Source organism: Triticum urartu, chromosome 7, assembly GCF_003073215.2.
Source record: "Triticum urartu cultivar G1812 chromosome 7, Tu2.1, whole genome shotgun sequence".
Taxonomy (NCBI): Eukaryota; Viridiplantae; Streptophyta; class Magnoliopsida; order Poales; family Poaceae; genus Triticum; species Triticum urartu.
In genome coordinates this window covers 97,307,787-97,332,767 of record NC_053028.1, presented here as the reverse complement: position 1 = coordinate 97,332,767, position 24,981 = coordinate 97,307,787, and the positions used below count along the sequence as shown (strand labels likewise).

Genomic DNA, 24,981 nt, shown 5'->3' with positions numbered 1-24,981 from the left:
GATTGTCTCAATACAGAACTTAATACAATAATATGGCTAAAGGCCATCTAAATAAGATAACAGCGGAAGTTTCGAAGGTAGAAGAGTCCATCCAACTCCACGGCAAAACTGAGTGCATGACAACGACCTAGCGAACCTTACTCTTCATCTGAAAATTCTGCAACATAATACGTTCCAGCCTGTGTAGGTCAGCACATGTAATATGCTGGCAAGATAACACTATAGAGCAATGAACAAGTAACAACTATAACTATATGCATATATGGCTGGTGGAGGCCCTATGGTTATCATTTGCATAAAGCTAGTTTTCCCCTACAACAAAGGAATATATTTTATTTAACTACAAAGTTTGTTGAAACATTGAGATGGTAACCCCAACTCAATCCCAATTCAAAATTAACAAGCCAACAAATTAATTAAGTAGAGTGTTGAGATCAACATAATAATTCAAGTACCAGATACTCAAGATGTCCATAACTGGGGACATGGCTAATCATGATTAGTTTGTACACTCCGCAGAGGTTTGCACACTTTTCCCCACAAGACTCGATCTCCTCCATTGTATTTCTCACACTACATGCTGTTTGAGAAACGGATGACCGAGACACAGTTGAGGGAGTCCTGGACTAAGGTGTCCTCAAGCGTCCGACCTATTGGACATAGGCCGGATTCATGGGCTGTGAAGATGCAAAGACCGAAGACTCTACCCGTGTCCGGATGGGACTCTCCTTGACATGGAAGGCAAGCTTGGCGACCAAATATGAAGATTCCTTTCTCCGTAATCGACCTTATGTAGCCCTAGATCCCTCAGGTGTCTATATAAACCGGAGGGCTAGGACCATAGATATACATCCTCATAATCATAGTCAGACAGGCTAGACTTTTAGGGTTTAGCCATTACGATCTCGTGGTAGATCAACTCTTGTAATACTCATATTCATCAAGATCAATCAAGCAGGAGGTAGGGTATTACCTCCATAGAGAGGGCCCGAACCTGGGTAAACATTGTGTCCCCCATCTCCTGTTACCATCGACCTCAGACGCACAGTTCGGGACCCCCTACTGGAGATCCGCCGGTTTTGACACTGACATTGGTGCTTTCATTGAGAGTTCCGTTGTGACGTCGAAAGATAGGATCAATGGCTCGCCTTGTTCTCAAGGACAATGTCACCTCCAGAGGAATACTAGCCCCAGGCCAAACCCTCCGGCTGGGCGGCTTCATCATGACCGCCCGTTCGGCCGTTAAGCCGACGATGACTTCTCGGGTCATCAAAAATCCCCTCAATGTTGACTCCAAGTACTCCAAGAAGATGTATTCGGCGGAGTTGTCGTATTTAAACGAGCTCCTAGATCCCATCGCCGCCCCGGGGGTCGCCACAGGCTATGATCGGATTGGGCTTAAACCCGACCAGAGAGAAATTAAAACTCTGGCGATCACCCATCAAATAGCGGTAGTAGAGGAGCAAGACGACAACTCTTCCTCTATCTTGAGGACGAACTACGTCCGGATCTACGAGCTTGAAGAGCCGGACACCAACTTGCAAAAAGACATGTCTTGTCCTCCGAACATAGAATCGGACAACAAGCCCAAAAAATCAGTTGCCATCCCGGAGCCCGAACTACTAAGTCCAGAAGCTCTTCAAACTCCAGATCCTAAATTGGGTTAGGGTTCGGATTTCAAACCACCCACCCACCCAGATATAAGCGCTCTCATGGGCATACGACAACAGTCTCAGGAAATGGTCCACCACTTTTTGGGCCAGATTCCTCGTCAAAGAGAAGATTGAAGATTGCCACGACGAAGACGCGATCTCAGCGTTCCGCAGAAATTGCACGGATGAAGGAATCCTCAACGCCATCAACCATCGTCGCATATCACGCTTCGCAGACTTGGCAACCATAGTATACAAGTACTGCACAATGGAAAGCTCCTGGAAAACTCAAGCAGCTTGCCGGGAACCGCCGATTTCCACCCAATCCCTTGTTCAGGTGAGAAGGATGCACCCTCGTGGCACGCCCGGCCCAATGATAAAGAAATATAAGCCCATTACGGGATGCGGAACCGTTCTGGAGGGATGGCTCGATGGACCATGCAAGTTACACACAACACCAGATACTATATCAACCCATAGCCTTAGAGCATGTTGGATACTTCGGCAGGTGGCCAAGAGCGGCGAGGATATCCACACCAAAAATAACCCAGAGCAATATGCCTCAGAAGATGACGACCTCAGAGTACTAGCGGTCTTCGAGACTTTCGCTTCAAATAATAAGCGTAAAAGGGCACTCCGCGACCTCGCCGAAGTCTGCCAAATCGCAGCAACAAACCCTTGGAACGACACATCCATAACTTTCAATGTCGATGACGAACCAAAATTCAGGACAATCTGGGCACCAACCACCTTGGTCCTCAGTCCGGTCATGGACGGCTTTCGGCTCACCAAGGTTCTCATGGACGGCGGCAGCGTACTAAACCCCATTTACGAGGATACACTCAGTAAAATGAAAATAGACAGGAGCCGCATCAAGCAAAGTAGCACGACCTTCCGGGGAATTATTCCTAGTCGGGAGGCGCGTTGCGCGGGAAAAATCACGCTCGACATGGTATTCGGCACACCGGAGAACTATCGGACCGAAGAATTAACCTTCCAAGTGGCCCCTTCCAACAGTGGATATCACGCCCTATTGGGGCGAGATGCATTTACACGCTTCCAGGCTATACGTCACTATGGGTATATGAAGCTCAAGATGCCTGGGCCCAACGACATAACCACTCTCGCTAGTGATCCGAACATAACACTCCGCGCCGAAAATAAAACCGCATCCCTGGCCCTTGAGGCATTATTTGAAGCCCTCGTGGCCGAAGAATTAACCGCATGATGCTCCACCGTGGATAGGGACGATGTAATCTTGGACAAACGACCCAAATGCACCTCCTTCAAACCAGCAGAAGAAATAGTCAAATTCCAAGTCCATCCAATGGACCCTAAGAAGACAGCATCCACCGAGGCATAACTAGACCCAACGGTCGACACCGCGCTACGAGAGTTTCTGCACGAGAACTGGGATATATTCGCCTGGCACCTTTCCGATATGCCAGGAATCCCACGCAGATTGGCCAAACACAGCCTCAACATATTGAAGGGATATAAACCAGTCAAACAAACATTGCAGTGCTTTTCTGAACCCAAACGTCAAGCTATGGGGGAGGAGCTAGCCAAGTTAATAGAGGCCGGATTCATTAGAGAAATAAAACACCCGGACTGGCTAGCAAACTTGGTGATGGTGCCAAAGAAGGATAAATCCTGGCGCCTGTGCGTCGATTTCAAAGACCTCAATAAGGCCTGCCATAAGGATCCCTTCCCCCTCCCCCGCATCGACCAGATTATCGATGCTGCCACATGACATGACTCACTATGCTTTCTCGACGGATATTCCAGATACCATCAAATCAAAATGAAGGAGCCCAATCAAGCCGCAATGACATTCATTACCCCATACGGGCCATTCTGCTTCAACACCATGCCTTTCGGGCTCAAAAACGCCCGGGCCACCTACCAACGCATGATTCAAACATGCCTGGAGAAACAGACCGGCAAGACAGTTGAAGCATATGTGGATGACGTTGTCATTAAAACTAGGCATGTCGACTCACTAATAGACGATTTACGTCTCACATTCGACAACCTCCATGCATATGACATCAAGCACAATCCGGAAAAGTGTGTTTTCGGCGTCCCTGCCGTAAGCTGTTGGGCTTCATTTTTTCCAATAGAGGAATTGAAGCAAATCCAGCCAAAATCCGAGCCTTGTCACAACTGGCTATGCCAACGGACCTTAAACAGGTCCAAAAGCTCGCAGGATGCGTGGCAGCTTTAAGCCGCTTTATCTCCAGATTGAGAGAAAAGGCATTGCCACTGTATCGCCTCCTCCGACGCACCGATCACTTCGAGTGGACTGTAAGTGCATCTAGTGCCACCCCTAGTTGGTTTTGGAGTATTGACGACAAACCTAGTTGAGGGACTAATGTGTTTGTGAGAATTGCAGGATAACACAGGTAGAAGTCCCTCATTGATTCGGTTTTACTACCAGAGATGACCCCTAAAAATGTATGAAGACATTGAAGTCAAAGGTGGTATATGAAGATATTCACATTGAACACTATGACAAGAGAAGACACGATATGAAGCCTATGGAGCTCGAAGACTTAGATCTTTCGTAGTTCTTTTTCTTTTGTGTTGAGTCATAGGAACCACCGTACTGTTAAGTGGGGTCCAAGAGAACCAGTCAGAATGACTGAAGTGATTCCTAAACCAAGAACCTATGTCTTCGAGTGAAGACTATGAGAGCGAATCTTGTCCAGAGTCGGACAAGTCATCTTTGCTTGTAGCCCAAGTAAAGTTGCCGTGTGAGTTTGAAATCTGACCGTTGGAACACGTGTCAGTTCCTTAGTGACCCAGGGTCATTTCGGACAAATCAGGTCGGGTTGCCAAGTGGCTATAAATAGCCCACCCCCTACAACCATAAACGGTTGGCTGCTCAGATTGAAAGTACGGCTTTTGTCGTTTGAGAGCAACCCACCTCAAAGCCTTTGAGAGAGAATTCCTTGCGAGGATAAAGCCCTAACCACCAGAGCCAGAGAGAATTGGACATCACTTAAGTCTTCTTGTCTGTGTGATCTGAAGACTTATTACACTTGAGGACTGTGCATCCTCCAGCCGGTTAGGCATCGCGTTCTGAGCATCCAAGAGACATTGTGGATTGCCAGTGAACGAAGTCTGTGAAGGTTTGGGAGTCTACCTTGAAGACTTACCAGAGTGATTGGGCGAGGTCTATGTGACCTTAGCTCAAGGAGAACACGGTGAGGACTGGGTGTCCTAAGCTGCGTGTTCAGGACTTGGTGTCCGGGACTGTGTGTCCTAAGGTTTAAATACCTAGCCTCTCCAACCAGACGTACAGTTGTCACAACAACTGGAACTGGTTCAACAAATCATTGTCTTCAACGAGTCACTGGTTTCATCTTCACTTCACTTTACTTACTGTTACTCCTTGTGAAGTCATTGTATGTTTGCTCTATCATTTGTCTTCACTGAGTGACTGCGTGTTCTGTTTGGCTTCACAATATCTTCCTACCTGATCCTTACTACCTAGCTGCTATTAGTCTTTGTGCTTTCACTTCATTGAATACTTGACTATGGTTTGCCTAGTGTAGTCTACCTTCCGCTGCATGGTAATAGGTTTAATTTTATCGTTTGTCTTCAAAACTTCTATGTTCTGAAGACTTTCATAAAAATCGCCTATTCACCCCCCTCTAGTCGATATAACGCACTTTCATGGACGGATGCGACAACAGCCAGATTGAAAGAAATAAAAAGCCTTCTTGCAAGCAACCCAATCCTGGCCGCACCGAAGGTCGGCGAACCCATGTTATTATACATATCGGCAACACACCAGGTGGTGATCGCCGTGCTCGTCGTGGAGCGAGAGCAGGACAGACACAAATTCCCACTTCAGAAGCTGGTATATTACGTATCCACCATCCTCACACCATGCAAATTCCGGTACCCTCATTATCAAAAGATAGCATATGCGGTCTTCATGGCATCCCAGAAGCTACGACACTACTTTCAAGAATGTTCTATCACAGTGGCTTCCGAAGTACCACTTAATGATATAATAAACAACCGCGATGCTACGGGCCGGATAGCCAAATGGGCCATTGAGCTCCTTCCATTCGACATAACATACAAACTACGTCGATCCATCAAATCCCAAGTACTGGCGGACTTCGTCGCCGAATGGACAGTGGCCGAACTCCCTAAAGAGTACGACACATATTCCAACTGGGTTATGTATTTTGATGGTTCCAAAATGCTGGCAGGATTAGAAGCGGGCGTAGTTTTAATGTCCCCCACTGGAGACGTAGTCCAGTATGTGCTCCAAATATTATACACAGACTCCAATAACGCAGATGAATACGAGGCCTTATTGCATGGTCTTGATGTCTACTACACAACCTTCTTCTTGTAGACGTTGTTGAGCCTCCAAGTGCAGAGGTTTGTAGGACAGTAGCAAATTTCCCTCAAGTGGATGGCCTAAGGTTTATCAATCCGTAGGAGGCGTAGGATGAAGATGGTCTCTCTCAAGCAACCCTGCAACCAAATAACAAAGAGTCTCTTGTGTCCCCAACACACCCAATACAATGGTAAATTGTATAGGTGCACTAGTTCGGCGAAGAGATGGTGATACAAGTGCAATATGGATAGTAGATAATGGTTTTTGTAATCTGAAAATATAAAAACTGCAAGGTGACTAATGATAAAAATGAGCACAAATAGTATTGCAATGCTAGGAAACAAGGCCTAGGGTTCATACTTTCACTAGTGCAAGTTCTCTCAACAATAATAACATAATTGGATCATATAACTATCCCTCAACATGCAACAAAGAGTCACTCCAAAGTCACTAATAGTGGAGAACAAACGAAGAGATTATGGTAGGGCACGAAACCACCTCAAAGTTATCATTTCTGATCGGTCTATTCAAGAGTTCGTAGTAAAATAACATGAAGCTATTCTTTCCGTTCAATCTATCATAGAGTTCGTACTAGAATAACACCTTAAGACACAAATCAATCAAAACCCTAATGTCACCTAGATACTCCAATGTCACCTCAAGTATCCGTGGGTATGATTATACGATATGCATCACGCAATCTTAGATTCATCTATTCAAACCAACACAACGTACTTCAAAGAGTGCCCCAAAGTTTCTACCAGAAAGTCAAGACGAAAACGTGTGCCAACCCCTATGCATAGGTTCATGGGCGGAACCCACAAGTTGATCACCAAAACATACATCAACTAGATCAATAGAATACCCCATTGTCACCACGGGTATCCCACGCAAGACATACATCAAGTGTTCTCAAATCCTTAAAGACTCCGATAAGATAACTTCAAAGGGAAAACTCAATCCATTACAAGAGAGTAGAGGGGGAGAAACATCATAAGATCCAACTATAATAGCAAAGCTCGCGATACATCAAGATCGTACCACCTCAAGAACACGAGAGAGAGAGATCAAACACATAGCTACTGGTACATACCCTCAACCCCGAGGGAGAACTACTCCCTCCTCGTCATGGAGAGCGTCGGGATGATGAAGATGTCCAACGGAGAGGGATTCCCCCTCCGGCAGGGTGCCAGAACGGGTCTAGATTGGTTTTCGTTGGCTACAGAGGCTTCTGGTGGCGGAACTCCCGATCTATTGTGCTCCCTGAAGTTTTTAGGGTATATGGGTATATATAGGAGGAAGAAGTACGTCGGTTGATCTCTGGGCTGTCCATGAGGCAGGGGGGCGCGCCCAGGGGGGTGGGCGCACCCCCCACCCTCGTGGGCATCCCGGGACTCTCCTGGTCCATCTCCGATACTCCGTGGGCTTCTTCTGGTTCAAAAATAAGTTCCGTGAAGTTTCAGGTCAATTGGACTCTGTTTGATTTTCCTTTTCTGCGATACTCTAAAATAAGGAAAAAACAAAACCTGTCACTGGACTCTAGGTTAGTAGGTTAGTCCCAAAAATCATATAAAATAGCATATAATTGAACATATAAAATTGAACATATTGAACATATAAAACCTGAAGAAGTGGTAGTCACAACGAACCCGGCCACGTCGCCTTTAAATCGCTGCTGCCACCGCCTGTAATTTTCGTTCCCCCTCGAGGGCATCTTGGTAATTTCACGTACAGATATATAAAAGCCAGCCGCCTGTGGAGAAGACCTAGCCGCCCGCCACTCTCCTCTTTCCGCCGTCTCCACGCTCGCTTCCTCCTCCATCCTCCCGCGTCAGTCGCACCCCCTCCTCCCCTCCCGCATCTCGTCCACCCTGGGATCCAGCGAGGTCGGGTCCTCGAGCCATGGAGGCACTCGTCGCTGGGCCCTCGCCGTTGGCCTCCCGTGCGTCGCACCGCCTCCTCCCGCCTCGGCTCTCTCCTTCCGCCACGGCTCTCACCTCCAGCTGCAGCTCTAGAGGAGAGGAGAAGACAGTGACAGAGAGATGGCTGCGTTGGCGCTGGCGGCCCCGCCCTCGCCTTTTCCTCCTCCTCGCCTTCCCATCGCTCACGCGCAAGTCGACCGACGGCAGGGATGGTCAGGAAGGTTTCCCAGCCCGACGGTGCCGTCATGGGAGTTGCAGGGAGGAGGTGAGGATGCGTCGCGCGCGGATTGGATCGAGGGTGCCACGCTGCCGCCGCGAGTCAACTCCACTGTTGTCACCAGGAATCCGTCCCCAGCAAGGTCTCGCTCGTTGCTGCTCCTCCTACAATCTCTCCCACAATGGCATAGTACGGTGGTTTGATTTGGTTCTTTTGGTGGTATGTTCCCTACCGTTTCTCTTTTTCAGTTTCTAACTTCGATGCTTTGATTTGTCGTTTTGTCTAGCAGGAGGAGCAGGAGGGGCCACGGATGAGGAGGAAGGAGACTAGCAGGAGGAGGAGATATTCTTGTTCGATTTGGTTCTCATGCTGGCATCTCCCTGCTGTCTGCTTTCCTTTTAGTTTCCAACTTTGATGCTTGGATTTGTTGACTTGGCCAGCAGGAGTGGGAGGAGATAGGGAGGATGAGGAAGGAGACAAGCAAGAGGAAGAGAAAATCTTGCTCGCCTTATGGACTCGCAATAAACAGGTGTGTGTTGTGCTACTCATGCCTTTTTTAATCTCACTAACGACGGTGTTGTACTGGATCGAATCAGAGGAAGCTCATTTGCCTGTATATACAGAGGGTCGTCTTCTCCCCCCATCCAATACCTGCTAAGAGTTATGATTTTTCTTTGCTTCCAGGTCCACAGGAAAAATTCCTGAACGATTTTGGTATCCCCAGATTTTTCTTCCCCACGATGAGGTTATACTTAGCCTACCCTCTGTCCCTGTGTGTGTAGGTTTGTCATGTTCTGTGGTCTGAATTCAGTTTAGTTTTCTTGTTCTAAACTCATTGCATGTCCAATGAACACACATACTCTCTGCAAGTTCAGTTTAATCTTTTCCTTTAAATATTTGTAATGATCCATTTTTTAATTGTTGAGCAAATAATTTTATTAAATGCTTATAATTTGTTTGAGGACAGATAGAACATCTGTTTTCGTTAAGATTGATTATCAAGTACGTCTGTTGTTTGCGAATTTTATAATTTTTGTATGGGGTGTAGTGACAAGGATGAGGCAGAATTAGTTCTCCTCGGAGAATTGGGTTACCACATCACTGGATGTAGGCACAACCCAAGCAGTCCAGAATGATTGACTCATCTAAATTTCTCTAATTTTCTTACAAAATATTTTCTCCCGACAGTGTATGCATTTACTGCACAAAAGTTAATTTATTTGAATTTTACGTTAATGCTTTGACCGTGGATGCCAAAACATCACAGTTTGCCTGATGGAGTGAATTCCGTTATAAAATAAAGTTCCTTCCATCAAATAGATAGCTTGTATTAAAATTGTTTTTCTATCCTGTGGGTACATGTTGGTTATTTTGATGCTTCCTTTTGAAGATTTGCAGAGATCAGCGAGGATTTGTGCGGCAGGGAGGGCACTGGTGATAGGAAACATGGGTCCAAGAAGTAATCAAAGAGCATGGTAAGTTGTTCTCCCTTTTCTAATTTAAAAGCTAGAGTCTGTCGGTTGTTATATAGGAGTATGATTAGGACAAAAAAATCATGGCATGCGAGAAATTCTCGGTTTAAATAGTGTGAGCTTAAATAATAGGAACTAACCATTGTGCCATTTTCAAAATTGTTACTAGAAAAGATAACTGAATAGCAGGTCCTGTAGAGTTACTACCATAAAGTTTATTTCTAACTGCATGATCTGAACTGCACATTCTGAAAGTATATTGGACACTTGCCCTTGGGAAATTAGACTACCATAGCATTACTTTGTAAATAAATGACATGCTAAAATGTTGGTTGTTAGTACAGAGATGGTGACATTATTTGGTCCTCTGGTATTGATTCATGATTTGGGGTTAATACATGATGTTGGTATGTAATCTCTCTATTGCTCATGCCTCACTTGATGTTGCATGGGGTACAGGCAAAATGCCATTGGAGTGGCATACACCATACTTTGGTACTGCCTACACGTGATTCCATTTGATTTCACTTTCATTTTGTTTTTCTGCAGATCGTTTCAAGGTCGCTGCTGCTAAATCATGTAAGGATGGCGCAAAACTCACATGAGGGAAAAGACGAACTGCGGTAACCAAATCAACAGCTGATAAGGTACAAATTTCGGAAGATATATGGTCCTAAACAAGCATATACATCAGAATACAAAGGGGAGTTACGTTTCTATTTTATGTTATGTTTCCTGCTTGCTATCTTGTTTACGGATATTACTGCTCTATGTTGCTATAATTGTTTGCTGAAGCTAGAGTAAATCACTATTGTTTTGCGGGTACTGATCGGAGTTGGATTCGGTCTTTATAAACTTGGCTTTCAGTTTTTCCCCATCGCCGGCTTATTTGCCTTGCTTCTGTATTCTTGGAAGAGTGAATAAAAGATACATGCATGATGAAATACAGGTAGCTAGGTTCATGGAAAATGGTCTTCCAGAACTCATCCTAATTGTTTTGAATGAGGTGATGTTGTAGTAATCATATTTGTTTCCTGGACAATATTTTCCTCATGTGTTGCATTCTGGAAAGGGTGTCTTTGGCCAGTTTTCTGTTCTTTCATTGTTTCAATTGTGTGACTCTACACATGTATCCTCACAATTAGTGGCGCCTACAAGAATGCCAGGCCTACCTGTAGCTTTTCTTATGTAGTTAAATAAAACAACTCAGGGTCTCACACTTTTCTTCTTTCCAATATAATAAGGCTGCTATTGCCTGTTAATACTTCACATTGGTGATGAGCTTTACACCAGTTATAGTTCATCGATTATCTTATGACTTTTTGATAAACATAATTATATTTTAATTTTCTCTATTGTTTTCTTATTTTTTCTATCAAACTGCCATATATGATACATGAAGAAGCATTTACCTTAAGACATTAATAGAGTTTTCATGTAGAATTTGTTCTTTTTTTTGCTCCCTTAAATTAGACGATTAAGAAACCTGATAAGCGTCACGTTGGTTCAGGCTTGGTGCTAGATAGTTAGCTCACATTTATCCTGGACAAGTACTGTATTCTCAAATCTATATGGTTAGTTGAACCTCTTCTTTGATGTTGGCGCTACAGATCCATCTCGGTCATTTAGGGAAACTAAAATATGCATCTTCAACTCATAGTTTGCCAGTTTGTATTATTTATGAGAACAATCCTACCTGGTTATATCCTTGACAAAATTTCTTGAGATTTATTGATATTGTTCTTGGATACTTATAGAGTCAAACTCTGCAGGCAATTGGTTGGGCTACATGATAGACACTTTAATATATCTTCTTGGAAGCCGCTTAGTGTTCCAATGAATAATTGTCGCTGGTGTGGTGCACGCCTTCATTGTTTGGTGGGCTGCTTCCTGCCTGGTGTGGTTGAAGAATTTTCAGAGGTATGGTCCATCTTGCGTGCGGCCTTTAGTTTGAGTTTCTGTTGACACATTAAATTTCCCTTTCCTGTAGACCCCTCCTTTTTCATTTTATTAGTTGGGTGTAATAGCAAATCATCTATAATCATTTTGTTTAACTACAATCTGATGCAAAAGAGTTATGTTTAGCTCTCATAGTTCATCCTTTATATGTTTGCTTTCAAAACAAAGAAATCGGTTGTCCAAGTTCTGATCATGCTCTGATTGAGATTCAGTCCTCCTTGATCTTTTTTCTGTATGCTTGCATCTCCTTAGCGTCCAAGTTCTGATCATGCTACAATCTTGTTTCAAATTTATGCTAATAGATGTATGTACCATGATTATTGAGGAGGCGTATGAAATAAATCTGAAGAAAATAAGTAAGTCGCCTTCATCAGCGAGGCTGCGAACAACTCGTGGTGCCCCTGTTAACCTCCTCAATGTTTGCATTGTTTGCCTGTCGGTCAAATGCCCACTATTCAGCAGACAGGTAACTTTGTTTCTTAAATCCCTTTCTCTATTCATCGCCCTGTTGATACGTTCTTAGGAATCAGATAAATTGTACTCATATAATTTAATATATCTCAGATACAGTGTTCAGATCGTTTAGGAACCAGCGTTACTTCAAAAAAAGATAGGACCTGATACACATTACATTCATGGACTACTGATATACCTGATGCATTTCTTCATGATGGTCGGTTTCCTTTCACCAGATCTTACATATTTAATTCTGTGTGCTTGGAACCCAAAACTGATTGAGATCTTTAGTTCGTACTTGCAGATGTTCTGTTATTCAGAGTAATTCAGTTTCCAGTCTCTATATATTAATCAAATTATGGGTTATTTTCAACCTTATAGCCTTTTATTATGTGTCCAGTTATGCTTCCATGGGTTTGCATATGTATTAACAATAAAAAACAGACTACTATTTTGTTTATACTTGAACCAAAGGGTGTACAATTAATTTGCTCTTACGAAAGGAATGAGTAGTCAGCTAGGTGAATGAGACGACAATCATGGCAAGCGAACCAACGCATATAGAGAAATGTTATTTTTGAGTTCATTGTGAAAGAAGGCACATAAGTTTTCGAAGTTCTAAAATGTGTTTCATGAAGAAACAATTATAACACTATCACAAATCACACATAGAGAAATGTTATTTTCGAGTCTCCATAGCCTACTGATCTTTTTTTAGATATATGAACTTGCATTCGCTTTGTTAATTCTTCTGCAATGCAGGTGATATTCCTAATCATTGCTGTTGACGCTGAAAAAATACTCCTGAAGCACTAGAAGTGCCCTATCAATAAGAATAGCAGGGGTTTGAGCTTGTTTAAACTGTAGAGTACACATGCATGTACTATTTCTCAGACATCAAGAGAACATGAGATAAACATGTATGACGGTCTAACACGTGATTACTCAGGTGTTGATTAGGAAGCACACATAGGTTTAGCAGAGAGGAAGTTTCAGTCATGCCATTAGTGGGTCAACAGGGTAGGCATTTTCATGAGATAATATTGATTTTAATGATGGCTAATAATTACACTGCTGCCTTGTTTCAGAATCAAAACTCTGCTATCTCTGGCCTTGCCTCTAGGGAAAAACATGAGCTCAAAACTGAAATACTCCAGATTTACTTGCTATCTTTTAGAAGTAATATTGTTCTATTTGTTAAGGTTCACTTGGAAGTGGTTGAGGTAGCCTGACCTGATGAGGATTCAGCTGAGGAACTGACCTGGTGACGTGATGCATACAGGGCAGGAAGCAAATCTTATGCATGAGGGAGTAGATCTTGCAATTGAAGTCGTATCTCCTGCAGAGGAGGAGCAACGATGGGGTGGAAGCTACAGGGTGAGTGAGAGAGTGCAGAAGGAGGGGATGGATAAGGTCATGTCGTCAGCAAGTGAGTAGGTTTTTTTTTGAGAAAAGCAAGTAAGTGGATCAACATCGTCTGGTCAAGTAACTTGGGCAAGCCGAGTACAGTGAACTTGTCATGTCTTTATGTGAGCCCACAACATGGGTTAAATATGTATTGAGACAACTAAATGGGATAAATGAAATAAATTAGAACTCTTATATCAGTTTATAAAATGAATTAATAGAGCACATACCCAAGTTGATTTGCTGTTACCTGAAACATTTGTCAATGACACAATAATGTTGAATCTTCCTTTGCTATCTGCACAATCATCTTTTATTTTATAGCCTTAGTTGTTAAATGGTGATGTCCAATTACACTTTTTGTGCTGCCACAATTGCTATTGTAATATTTGTAGATTTTATCACCTGCTTTATATGCAGATGCATATGCAGTTCCGTATTTATGTTTTCTTAAGTTGTATATGCATGGCCTATAAATGATATAGTTGTATATACATGGTTGCATATACCGTACAAGGAGCACTTTGAATCATGGTTGTATATACAATACAGGGAGCAACTTTAATCATGATGCATATGGCCTCATTTTAATTGAATTATGAAGAAGTTTTGCTCTGTTTTGTGTATTGTAATCTGGGGTTTAGCTATGTGGTATGCAATTAATGGGAATTGCTTTTTTCCTTTAATATTGAAAGCTAGAGAACAGGAGGTAGAGTAATAAAAGCTGGTTCCTTGGAGAGTTTTTTGTGCAGAGTGGTGCATGCATAATATTATCCTCATTATGTCTCTTTGCATGTTCTATTGTAGGAAGTGGATGCTATCAAGATCATGCCAAAGGCGATGCTCATTCCCGTTCTTAGTGAGATGGGTTTACTCGATGCAAAGTATGAGCATTGCAGACTCTGGCGAGCTGCTGAAGGTCGATGAGGAGGGCAACACCGCCACCGTAATCAGGCTGGTCCACATCCACGTGCTGCTCGGCGTCACCAGGTCACCGGCACAACTCCGCATGCCCAGGCTGTTCAACATTTTCTTTCGCTTTTGGTGTGTCACATTTAGAGTCTTTCTTTCCCATTTTACCGTGTTTGCATGGTAAGATGTTTTGTTGGATTTGAAGGTTCGTAGCCTTGGCTCCAAAGCTTCAAGCTCTTGCATAATAGTGTTGTTCAGTGGGATGCAGAATTTTTGTTTGTCTGATCGGCTATCCTTGGTGCTGATTTACGTACTGATTTCATCATCATATATAACTACAATAAAGAAGCTGTGTGTATAAATATTACTAACTGCTGATACTTTGCATCAGTGATTTCAATTCTGTTGGCCCTCCTTAAGATTGCTTGGGAATGTGAGGTTTAAAAGTTTCAACCCTGTGCAATGTGCTTCTGGGTGTGGATTTGTGGCTGACTAATTAACGGTTCTGTTAATACTGATATGTGTTGCATCACTTGTACTTATAGTAAGTGGAATTTTTTCTCATATGTTTCAATATGTGCCCGAATAATATTAATGTACACTCTTTCAATACATGGCTTACTCTTGGCCTTTGCGCCATTGGCGCAACTGGTCATCTAGTGCATATAAAACATCCAAGGTTGATAATATAATAGCATGGAACAATAAAAAATTGTAGATACGTTAGAGACGTATTAGGTCTCCAGATGGCTGTCTCCATGGGCATACAATGTCTGGAAGTGCGCAGGGACTCAAACCTCACAATATCTTAAATAAATGGAGATTTTAATGCCAAAGATTCGAAGATGGCGGCTTATCGCAACGCCGTCTTAAAAATGTCGGCTCGATTCGAGGGGCTCAAGTTTCATCATGTGGCTTGAGAAAGTAATCAAGCGGCGGACGTCCTTGCCCGCATCGGTGCTAAGCGCAACCCCGTCCCACCTAACATCTTTATGTAAAGGCTTTTCAAGCCGCCTGTGGTGTGGCAAGGGGAGAGCAGCAACACCAGTTCGGATCCGAATACAAACCCAGATTCCGAACACAACAATATCATCGGCGGCCCAGCCACCGAAATAACACCGTCGGCCCATCTCATCATGGCAGTCATTGCCCCATGGACCGAACCCTTCTTGGCCTACCTTAATAGGAGAGAACTCCTGGAGGATCAGAATGAGGCTCGCCGCATTGTCCGGCGTTCGAAGGCCTACAAGGTCCATGACGAAGAGCTCTACAAGAAAAGCGCTACCGGATTTCTTCAAAGATGTATCTCCGAGGAAGAGGGGCGGCATCTCTTGGCTGAAATTCATGCCGGTCTCGGCGGGCACCACGCCGCATCTCGGGCCCTTGTTAGCAAGGCCTTCCGTACATGTTTTTACTGGCCGACTGCCTGAGCAGATGCACAGGACCTGGTCCAACTTTGCGTCGGATGCCAGCTCTTCGCCAACAAAAGCCATATGCCCCCACCGCTCTACAAACGATCCCCATCACTTGGCCTTTCGCGGTCTGGGGGCTCGATATGGTCGGACCCCTTAAAGGAGGAAGCCATAAGAGGAAGTATTTGCTGGTCATGGTGGATAAATTCACTAAGTGGATAGAGGCCAAACCAGTTAAAACGGCCGAGGCGGAGCTAGTGATAGAATTCATATCCGGTGTGGTGCACCGTTATGGTGTTCCACACAGCATCTTCACCGATAATGGCTCCAACTTCACAGCCGATGAGGTGAAAAATTGGTGTGCTAATTTGGGCATTAAGCTCGATTACGCCTCTGTCTGTCACCCGCAAACAAACGGCCAAGTCGAACGGGACAATGGTCTATTATGAGAGGCATCAAACCTAGACTAGTGCGGTCTTTGAGAAAATCAGCCAAGCACTGGGTTGAGGAGCTCGACTCCGTACTCTGGGGGTTGCGGACCCCGCCTAACCGCACTACTGGATATACACCTTTCTTCATGGTGTACGACGCAGAGGCTGTATTGCCCTGCGATATTATTCATGACTCACCTCGAGTGTGCATGTACGAAGAGAGAGATGTCGAGCTTGATCAGCAGGACAACCTAGACGCCCTGGAGGAAGAGCGTGATGTTGCAAAAGCCCGTTCCGCATTTTACCAACAACAGGCCCGCAGATATCAATGCAGAGAAGTACGGGCCAAGACTTATAATGTTGGCGAACTCGTTCTATGCTTGCCGGAGAAGAAAAAGGACAAACTCAAGCCCAAGTGGGAAGGTCCCTTCATAATTGACAAAGTTCTCACTAGAGGAGCATACCGCCTACGTGCTGCATCAGACAATCGCCTAGAGCCGAACACCTAGAACGTGGCCAGACTTCGAAGATTCTATGCCTAGCGCCGAACTATTCGTTCGTCTCCTCCACCCTATTGTTTCCTTTATTTTTTCCTCTCTTTTCGTTCTTCTTCTTTTTCTCGAAGACTTAAAGCTTTCGCACGGTTAAACCATGCACCTGTTATGTAGACATCCTTGAGCATATACGTCCATTATACTTGGGGGCTTCCCGGACAGAAGCTTATTCTTATTTTCCGAGCATCAAGCTCATTACATATGCGTTTTTCCCATATGTACCTTTTCTTCGCTATTATATACATCGATATGACTTAAGTTTTGGCGAAGTTGGGTTGCCCGACTCCTGTGCTTATGCCCTACGTTCCCATTAGTTCGGCTAGGGCATAAAGGGAGCACCTCTGCGATTGTTACTGTCGGATCATCCGGATGTGTACCTCAGACTGGGTGAAGCCGAAAGCTAGTGTTCTTAAGAGAATATTCGGTCGGTGGATTAAATATGTTTTATATTCCTTCCATTATGAACCCCCAGATGATTACCTATACTGTGATGTTACCAATCATAGTTCGGACATGCATTTTAACGCATGCACACCTAGGGAAAGGAACCCTTAACGAAACTATTCTCTCTGGAAGATGTTTCTTACAATCATGATGTAATATAACATAACTAGCTGGATACAAATTGTCTGTTCAAGCAACTATGACGCCTACGCCTGGTTTCCACGCATATCCCGGTCTATTTTACCGCTCAGGTATTCGGCAACACTCTACACCTTCGGGTCCAGAGGTCGAAGCGAAAAGGTCTGCCATAACAATCGTTTTTAAAATTCAGCTAGAGTTACATATGTCAAGGAAAGTACATAGTCACTAGGACTCAAAATTTTCCTCCACTATGCCGTCCAGTAGGCGGTCTAACTTACAATCCTGCTGGGAATACTTGGCGGCTACTTCTACTTGGTCATATACCAAATTAACGGGAACTTCTTTTCCATCTGACCCTACAGGCCTGACCCGAGCCATATGATTCGGATCAAGCTTGGTATACCATGTTTTCACCATGGCCCAGGCTTCTCGTGCACCTTCCCGATAGGCCGATATCTTGCACAGTCGAAAGCGCCGCCGCGCTCCCTTGAATAGCTGTATAAGCTCCTCCATCTTTCCCGGAGGGGAGGCGGATGGCCATAGGGCCTTGGCAACACTTCGCATCGCCTGCCGAGCTTGCTCGTGCACCTACGACAGCTCTTGTAGCAGATCGCTTGAAGATCCGGACATCTCTTCGGGACAACAGGTCAGCATACCTGCAGACATAACTCTATCAGTCCCTTCTATGTCCGAATTATTCGAAGGTAAGTTCGACCACATACTGAATATGCCGCCTCGCAGCCTTTTATTCTTCTTTACGGAGTCCGCCAGCTGGGCCCGTACATCTTTCAGTTCCTCGCCCAGTTGTGTATTCGAATCCTCGAGCTTGTTTTTGTCCATCACGACTTTTGTTAGCACACGCACGCCCGCGGCTAGCAGTTTTTTGGCTTCTTGTTCTCCGCTTTGAGCGGCTTTCAGTTGCTCTTGCTGTTGATCTAATGATCCTATTAAGAGGTGAGCAACCGTGTTAGCATTATTGGTATACCATTATGTTTTCTTGATGGAGGGAAACATTGCCAGTAGACGCCTTCTTGGATTTCTCCAGTTCGGCATTGGCAGTAGTTAGCTGGGTCCGATAATTTTCTAATTCCTGAGATAACATGCTGTTCTTCTCCGTAAGCACCTGGTTATACAATGATCCTTAAATCAGTTGTACCAACTGCTTTAAGTCTCGGGGGCTACTGGTGTATGATTATTAAATCTACGCTTACCCGCATATCTTCCAGATGCAGGTCTATGGCTCTGGCAAGCCCATCCAGAGCATCTCGGATGTACGCATCGGCCGAGCTGAAGGCATCAAATGCCTCCTTTGAAAAGCCGGGATCACGAAGAACGGCCCTCCAACGACGATGATTCATAGCGCTCTCCACTTCAGAGTTCGTGACGGACATATCCTCCGAATCCTCTATGGAAGGACAGTTCGGCGCCACTCCCGTGTCAGCCCCCGTCCTTAGGGCAGGGTTCGGAACCTGACTAGTGGAGGCACTTCCGGCCGGATCCCCGGACACAGTCCGGCGGATACTTTTCCTGATAGAATGCGGCGAATGGAATCACAATTTGATGTGGCGATCAGAAGGTGTATTCTTGAAAAGAAAAGCCTTACCTCTTTGACAAGGGCTCTACCGTGTTATCATTTGCCTTCCTCTTTGAAGATGTGCTTGGCGCGGGCGCCGTTCTCCTCGGAGAGGCTTCTGGTGCACGTGGTGGCGTCGAGCGCCTCCCCTTTGGAACACGAAATAGTGCGGTGGGTGAGGCATAGTAAGGAAACTCTTTTGAAGAAGGTGTCTTTTAAATTACTCACATACGAAGCAGGAAGGAGATCGGGGTAATCGGCAATGATGGGTACTTCGGTACCATCATAACTCGTCTGATAGAATACTCCATCCTCGAGCTCCACAAATATGTCCATATCTTCTTTGAATCTAGGGGCAAGGTTCCGGTTGTGACCGTCTGGCTGGGGAGCAGGGTTATGGATCCCCTCAATAGCCTTCCGCCATTCTTGTAGCGAGTGGATAGGTTACTGTCCATCGAAAATAATTCAGGAAGAGGAGTAAAATGGTGGGTGTGGGAGTCCTGGATTAGGGGGTCTCCGAACAGCAGGACTGTTGGACTATGAAGATACAAGATTGAAGACTTCGTCCCGTGTCCGGATGGGACTCTACTTGGCGTGGAAGGCAAGCTATGCAATACGGATATGGATATCTCCTCCTTTGTAATCGACCTTGTGTAACCCTAGCCTCCTCCGGTGTCTATATAAACCGGAGGGTTTTAGTCCGTAGGACAACATACAATCATACCATAGGCTAGCTTCTAGGGTTTAGCCTCTCTGATCTCGTGGTAGATCAACTCTTGTAATACTCATATCATCAAGAACAATCAAGCAGGACGTAGGGTATTACCTCCATCGAGAGGACCCGAACCTGGGTAAAACATCGTGTCCCCTGCCTCCTGTTACCATCCGCCTTAGACGCACAGTTCGGAACCCCCTACCCGAGATCCGTCGGTTTTGACAGCGACATTGGTGCTTTCATTGAGAGTTCCACTGTGTCGTCACCATAAGGCTCGATGGCTCCTTCGATCATCGCTAGCAATGCGGTCCAGGGTGAGGGTTTCCTCCCCGGACAGATCTTCATATTCGGCGGCTTTGCACTGTGGGCCAATTCGCTTGGCCATGTGGAGCAGATTGAGAGCTACACCGCTGGCCACCGGGTCAGATTTGGAAACTTGAACTACACGGCCGACATCCGCGGAGACTTGATCTTCGACGGATTCGACCCATGTCGGACGCGCCGTACAGTCTTGACGAGCATGACGTAAGTCTACTGTCGGACAGTATTCAGGAGATCGCATCCGCAGCTACTCCGTCCATCAATCCGGAGCAAGTCGCGCCATCCGAGAGCGGAGGGATGGAACCCTTCATGGAGGCCGCGCTCTCAGTGGCGATAGAGCCGGATACTGACTTCACCCCTTACGGGAGCCGTGTTGCCGAACCACTGGATTCATCTTCGGTCACGGACTTCGAGCCGCTCGTATCCGCGCCCGTCGAGTCCGACTGGGCACCGATCATGGAGTTCACCTCCACGGATATCTTTCAGCACTCACCTTTTGGAGATGTGCTAAATTCATTAAGGCATCTCTCCCTGTCAGGAGAACCTTGGCCGAACTATGTCCGACTAGAATGGGATGCGGACGACGAAGAAATTCGCCGCCCACCCACCACCCACTTAGTAGCCACTGTCGACGACTTAACCGACATGCTCAACTTCGGCTCCGAGGACTTCGACGGTATGGACGACGAAGCCGGAGATGAACCGGGACCACCGCCCACAGGGTGCTGGACCGCTACTTCATCACATGACGTGTACATGGTGGACACCCCCAACGAAGCCAATGCATGGCGACGAGAAAGCGGAGGATGACCCCTCCAAGAAGCAACCCAAGCACCGACGTCAGCGGCGCCGCCCTAAGTCCCGCCATTGCAAAAACAGCGATAACAATAGTCCACGCGACTCCGGAAAAGACGACAACTGCACCACCCCAGTGGCAGAAAACGATTAAGATGCAAACAACAAACATAGTACGGATCCGACGTCTGAACATGATGACGCCAAAGATAAGCATCATCAATCCCCATCCAGGGAAGAAAACAGTCCGGACGATGATGCACCCATCATCTCGGAAACACACTTGGAGCAAGAGAACCTCCGCAGAAGGCTTACTGCCACAACGAGAAGCCTGAAGAAACAGAAGCAAAGGCTCAAGGTCGCACAAGATACGCTCAACAGCAAGTGGAACAAAGTAACAAAGCATGGTAGAACCTACCACCCAAATAGCTATCCAAAGCGCAAGCTATTACCGGAATTCGACGACGAGGCCTTAGAGCCCATACAGCCGATAAGTGATACGGCCAACCGACCGGATCCAACACCCTGTGAACGCGATAGAGCGGCTAACAAAGTCACGCATAAGTCAACACACATTCTACGTGAGAACTTGCGTCAAAAATCCGGCACGACCAGATCTGTCTATGGATCTAGGAAGCACGCTACGGTACACAACCAGCACCGAATACTACAACCATCCGAACACTATGGCGCATCCCAATACAGGGGTGCCACACACCCACTATGTTTCACTGATGAGGTGCTGGATCACGAATTCCCAGAAGGATTCAAACCAGTGAACATAGAGGCGTACGACGGAACCACAGACCCTGGAGTCTGGATAGAGGACTTCATCCTCCATATTCATATGGCTCGTGGAGACGATCTCCATGCCATTAAATACTTGCCCCTCAAGCTTAAAGGGCCAGCTAGGCACTGGCTAAAAAGCCTCCCCGAAAACTCAATTGGAAGTTGGGAGGAGCTCGAGGATGCTTTCCGGGCCAATTTTCAAGGGACTTATGTCCGACCTCCGGATGCAGATGATTTAAGTCACATAATCCAACAATCCAGAGAGTCCGCCCGAAAGCTTTGGAACAGGTTCCTCACCAAGAAGAACCAAATAGTCGACTGTCCGGACGCCGAAGCCTTAGCAGCTTTTAAACACAGCGTCCGAGACGAATGGCTCGCTAGACACCTTGGTCAAGAAAAACCGAGAACAATGGCAGCTCTAACAAGCCTCATGACCCGCTTTTGTGCGAGCGAGGACAGCTGGTTGGCCCATAGCAGCACCAGCGACCCAAGCACATCCGAAGTGAGGGATGGAAATGGTAAACCACGACGCAACAAAAACAAGCGTCGAAATAAAGAAGGTAGCCGAGATAATACGGCGGTAAACGCCGGATTCAGGGGCTCCCGACCAGGTCAGCGGAAAAAGCCTTTCAAAGGCAGCAGAGAAGGACAATCTCGCCTAAACAAAATTCTTGACAAGCTCTGTCAGATTCACGGCACCCCAGACAAACCTGCAAATCATACCCATAGAGAATGTTGGGTCTTCAAGCAGGTCGGTAAGCTAAACGCCAAACACAAAGGGGAGGAGACACCAAGCGAAGACAAGGGTGAACCTCGCCAGCAAAGCGCCGGAGGACAGAAAAATTCCCACCAGAGGTTAAAACAGTAAACGTGATCAATGTGACAAGGAGGAGAAGCAATCACGCTCTTCGATGCACATGTGCCATCGAGCCCGTCATCCCTAGGTCCAACCCCTGGTTGGCCTGCCCAATCACTTTTGATCGTAGGGATCACGATACACATATCCGACGCGAAGGACTGACGGCCTTGGTGTTAGACCCAATAATAAATGGGTACCATTTCACAAGGGTCCTCACGGACGGCGGCAATGATCTCAATCTGATATATCAAGACACAGTCCGCAAAATGGGGATAGACCCGACACAAATAAGCCACAGTAATACTACCTTCAAGGGAGTAATACCAGGCCAAGAGGCCCACTGTACGGGCTCTCTACTACTAGAGGTGGTATTCGGTTCTCCTGATAACTTCCGAAGTGAAACGTTAACTTTTCACATTGCTCCATTCCGAAGTGATTTTCAAGCACTACTCGGAAGGGCGGCTTTCTCTCGTTTTAACGCAATACCGCATTATGCTTTTCTCAAGCTCAAGATGCCCGGTCCACGAGGCGTCATTACAGTTAGCGGAAATACCAATCGTTCTTCATGTACGAAAGAGGACGCGGCGACTCTAACAGCCGCACACTAGACGGCCTCACCAACCAGAAAAATGGCAGGTGTCGTGGTTCTAAGACTGACAGTAGAATAGGGGGGTAGGAATGTAGAGGCAAGATCCTAGCTATGGAGGAGTTGTACACACGAGTTTACGAGTTCATGCCCTTCTCGGAGGAAGTAACAGCCCTACGTCTCGGAGCCCAGAGGCGGTCGACTGAATATATGTGTGTCAATTACAGAAAGTGCGAACCCCTATCCTAGAGGAGGGGGTGGCTTATATAGAGTGCGCCAGGACCCCAGCTCCCCTCCGTTACACAGGGTTCAATGCTCATAAAGGAAAGGCATTACTGGTAACGTCTACAGTAAAGTGTTATAAATGTCCATAAAGCTATGGTTTAAGTCCTGACCGTTGCAGAGTGGAGAATTTCTCATCTTCTGGTGGTCGAGTGTCTTCAAGGTGGTCGAGTGAGGACATCTTGATGGTCGAGTGGATGATGGTTTTTCTCCGACTGCTTCTGATTCTCTGTAGAGATGTCCTTGGGGAGGGTATGTTGGATAGGTCCATGACCCTACCCTAGGTACATAGATTCATCATTAGCCCCCGAATGGATCAGGGTTTGAGTGAGGATGGAGTTGGGAACACTTCCGACCCACTCTTTGTGCTATGAGTATATCTTGTTCTGGAACAGTGAGTTGAGGTGACGATGTCGACTCCTTTCTCAGTCGCCTTGGTCCATTCTTGGTTTTTGTCGAGTGAATTTTCGTGATAGAATTCTGAATGACGAAGTTGAGGATGTTTGTCTTCAGTCTGACGGGTTGCTCTGCTCTCCGCGGATCTCGCGGGATTCGAATTTTGGGAAGTGCGCCAGACGGGCGGAACCGAGGTTATCGGGACGGATTAGGCAAGTCTCCTCGATCCCCGCGCCACCTTTTTCACCATGTACTGCGCGTGTGACTGTTGCGGGATTTGTTTATATCGTCTGGGTCCACCAGTCAGCCACTCGGTGAAAAGCCTTATAAAAGGTCCCGAACCAGGCCTCTGCCCCGCGCGCTCCCATTCTCTCTTCTTTTTCCCTCGATCTCTCAGCCACGCTCGCTTCCGCCTCATCGCCGGACCTCTGCTCGAGCTCGACCCGTCGCCATGGGGAAGGAGAAGACGGTGGCGCTGGAACGTGTGAAGAAGGCGACCGCGAAGGCGAAGGGCAAGCGGACCAGCCGAGGCAGATCCTCGTCGAGGTCCGGCCTGCCAGCGGGCTGGATCCAGGACGACTGGATCCGCTCGGCAATCACCCAAGACGACCTCGACGACCTGGTGGAGGGGGGACTGATCCCCCACAAATCGGCACGACTCCCGGGGAACGAGACCGAGCCGCAGCCAAGGGAGGGTGAGTGTGTTCTCCTCGCCACCCACGTAGATCGCGGATTCTCATTGCCTCCCCATCCTTTCTTCCGGGTTTTTTTGAACTTCTTTGGGGCTCAGCTCCACCATTTCACTCCAAACACCATAGTCTATCTGGCTGCTTTCGTGTAGATGTGTGAAAATTTCCTGGGCTGTCGACCGCACCGGGGTCTTTTCAAACACATCTTCACCTGCCGCTCCCAGTCGGTCAAAAAGGCCAAGTCGAGTGACAAGAGGACACGAGTGATCCAGATGTGCGGGGGTTTGGGGATCCATATGAGGAGCAAGAGTACCTTCCCAGCCATGATCCTTCCCGACTCGGTCCGAGGCTGGCAGTCGACTTGGTTCTACTGCAAGGATCAGCCGACCCCGGGTCAGTCGACTAGACTTCCTCCCTTTTCCTTGGCTTGAGTGGAGAAGCCTGCCCCCTGAAGGTAGTTCCAGAAGAGAAGGCGCAGGTTAAGGTGCTGGTCGAGCGGGTCATCCAACTTGTCCGCGATGGGGTGACCAGGATGGACCTGCTGGAGGTCTTTCTCGGTCGACGCATCCGACCGCTTCAGGCGTGTGATCATCCAATGTGGATGTACTCTGGGCTCGAGGATTCCACTCTGATC

The 24,981-nt window shown here is 46.4% G+C and overlaps 1 long non-coding RNA gene across 11 annotated transcripts; it reads left to right on the top strand.

The window, feature by feature from the left end:
- Positions 1-7,778: 7,778 nt before the first annotated feature.
- Positions 7,779-14,760, top strand: LOC125524537. Of its 11 annotated transcripts, none has more exons than XR_007290814.1 (10): positions 7,779-8,296; positions 8,444-8,683; positions 8,839-8,899; positions 9,545-9,629; positions 10,176-10,273; positions 11,399-11,546; positions 11,888-12,051; positions 12,150-12,258; positions 13,324-13,470; positions 14,256-14,760. It is a non-coding gene; the product is annotated as an uncharacterized LOC125524537 (long non-coding RNA). The 11 variants fall into 11 exon arrangements; XR_007290817.1 differs by having other exon boundaries at positions 8,441-8,683; XR_007290811.1 differs by having other exon boundaries at positions 7,779-8,343; positions 9,553-9,629.
- The last annotated feature ends 10,221 nt before the right edge of the window (positions 14,761-24,981 follow it).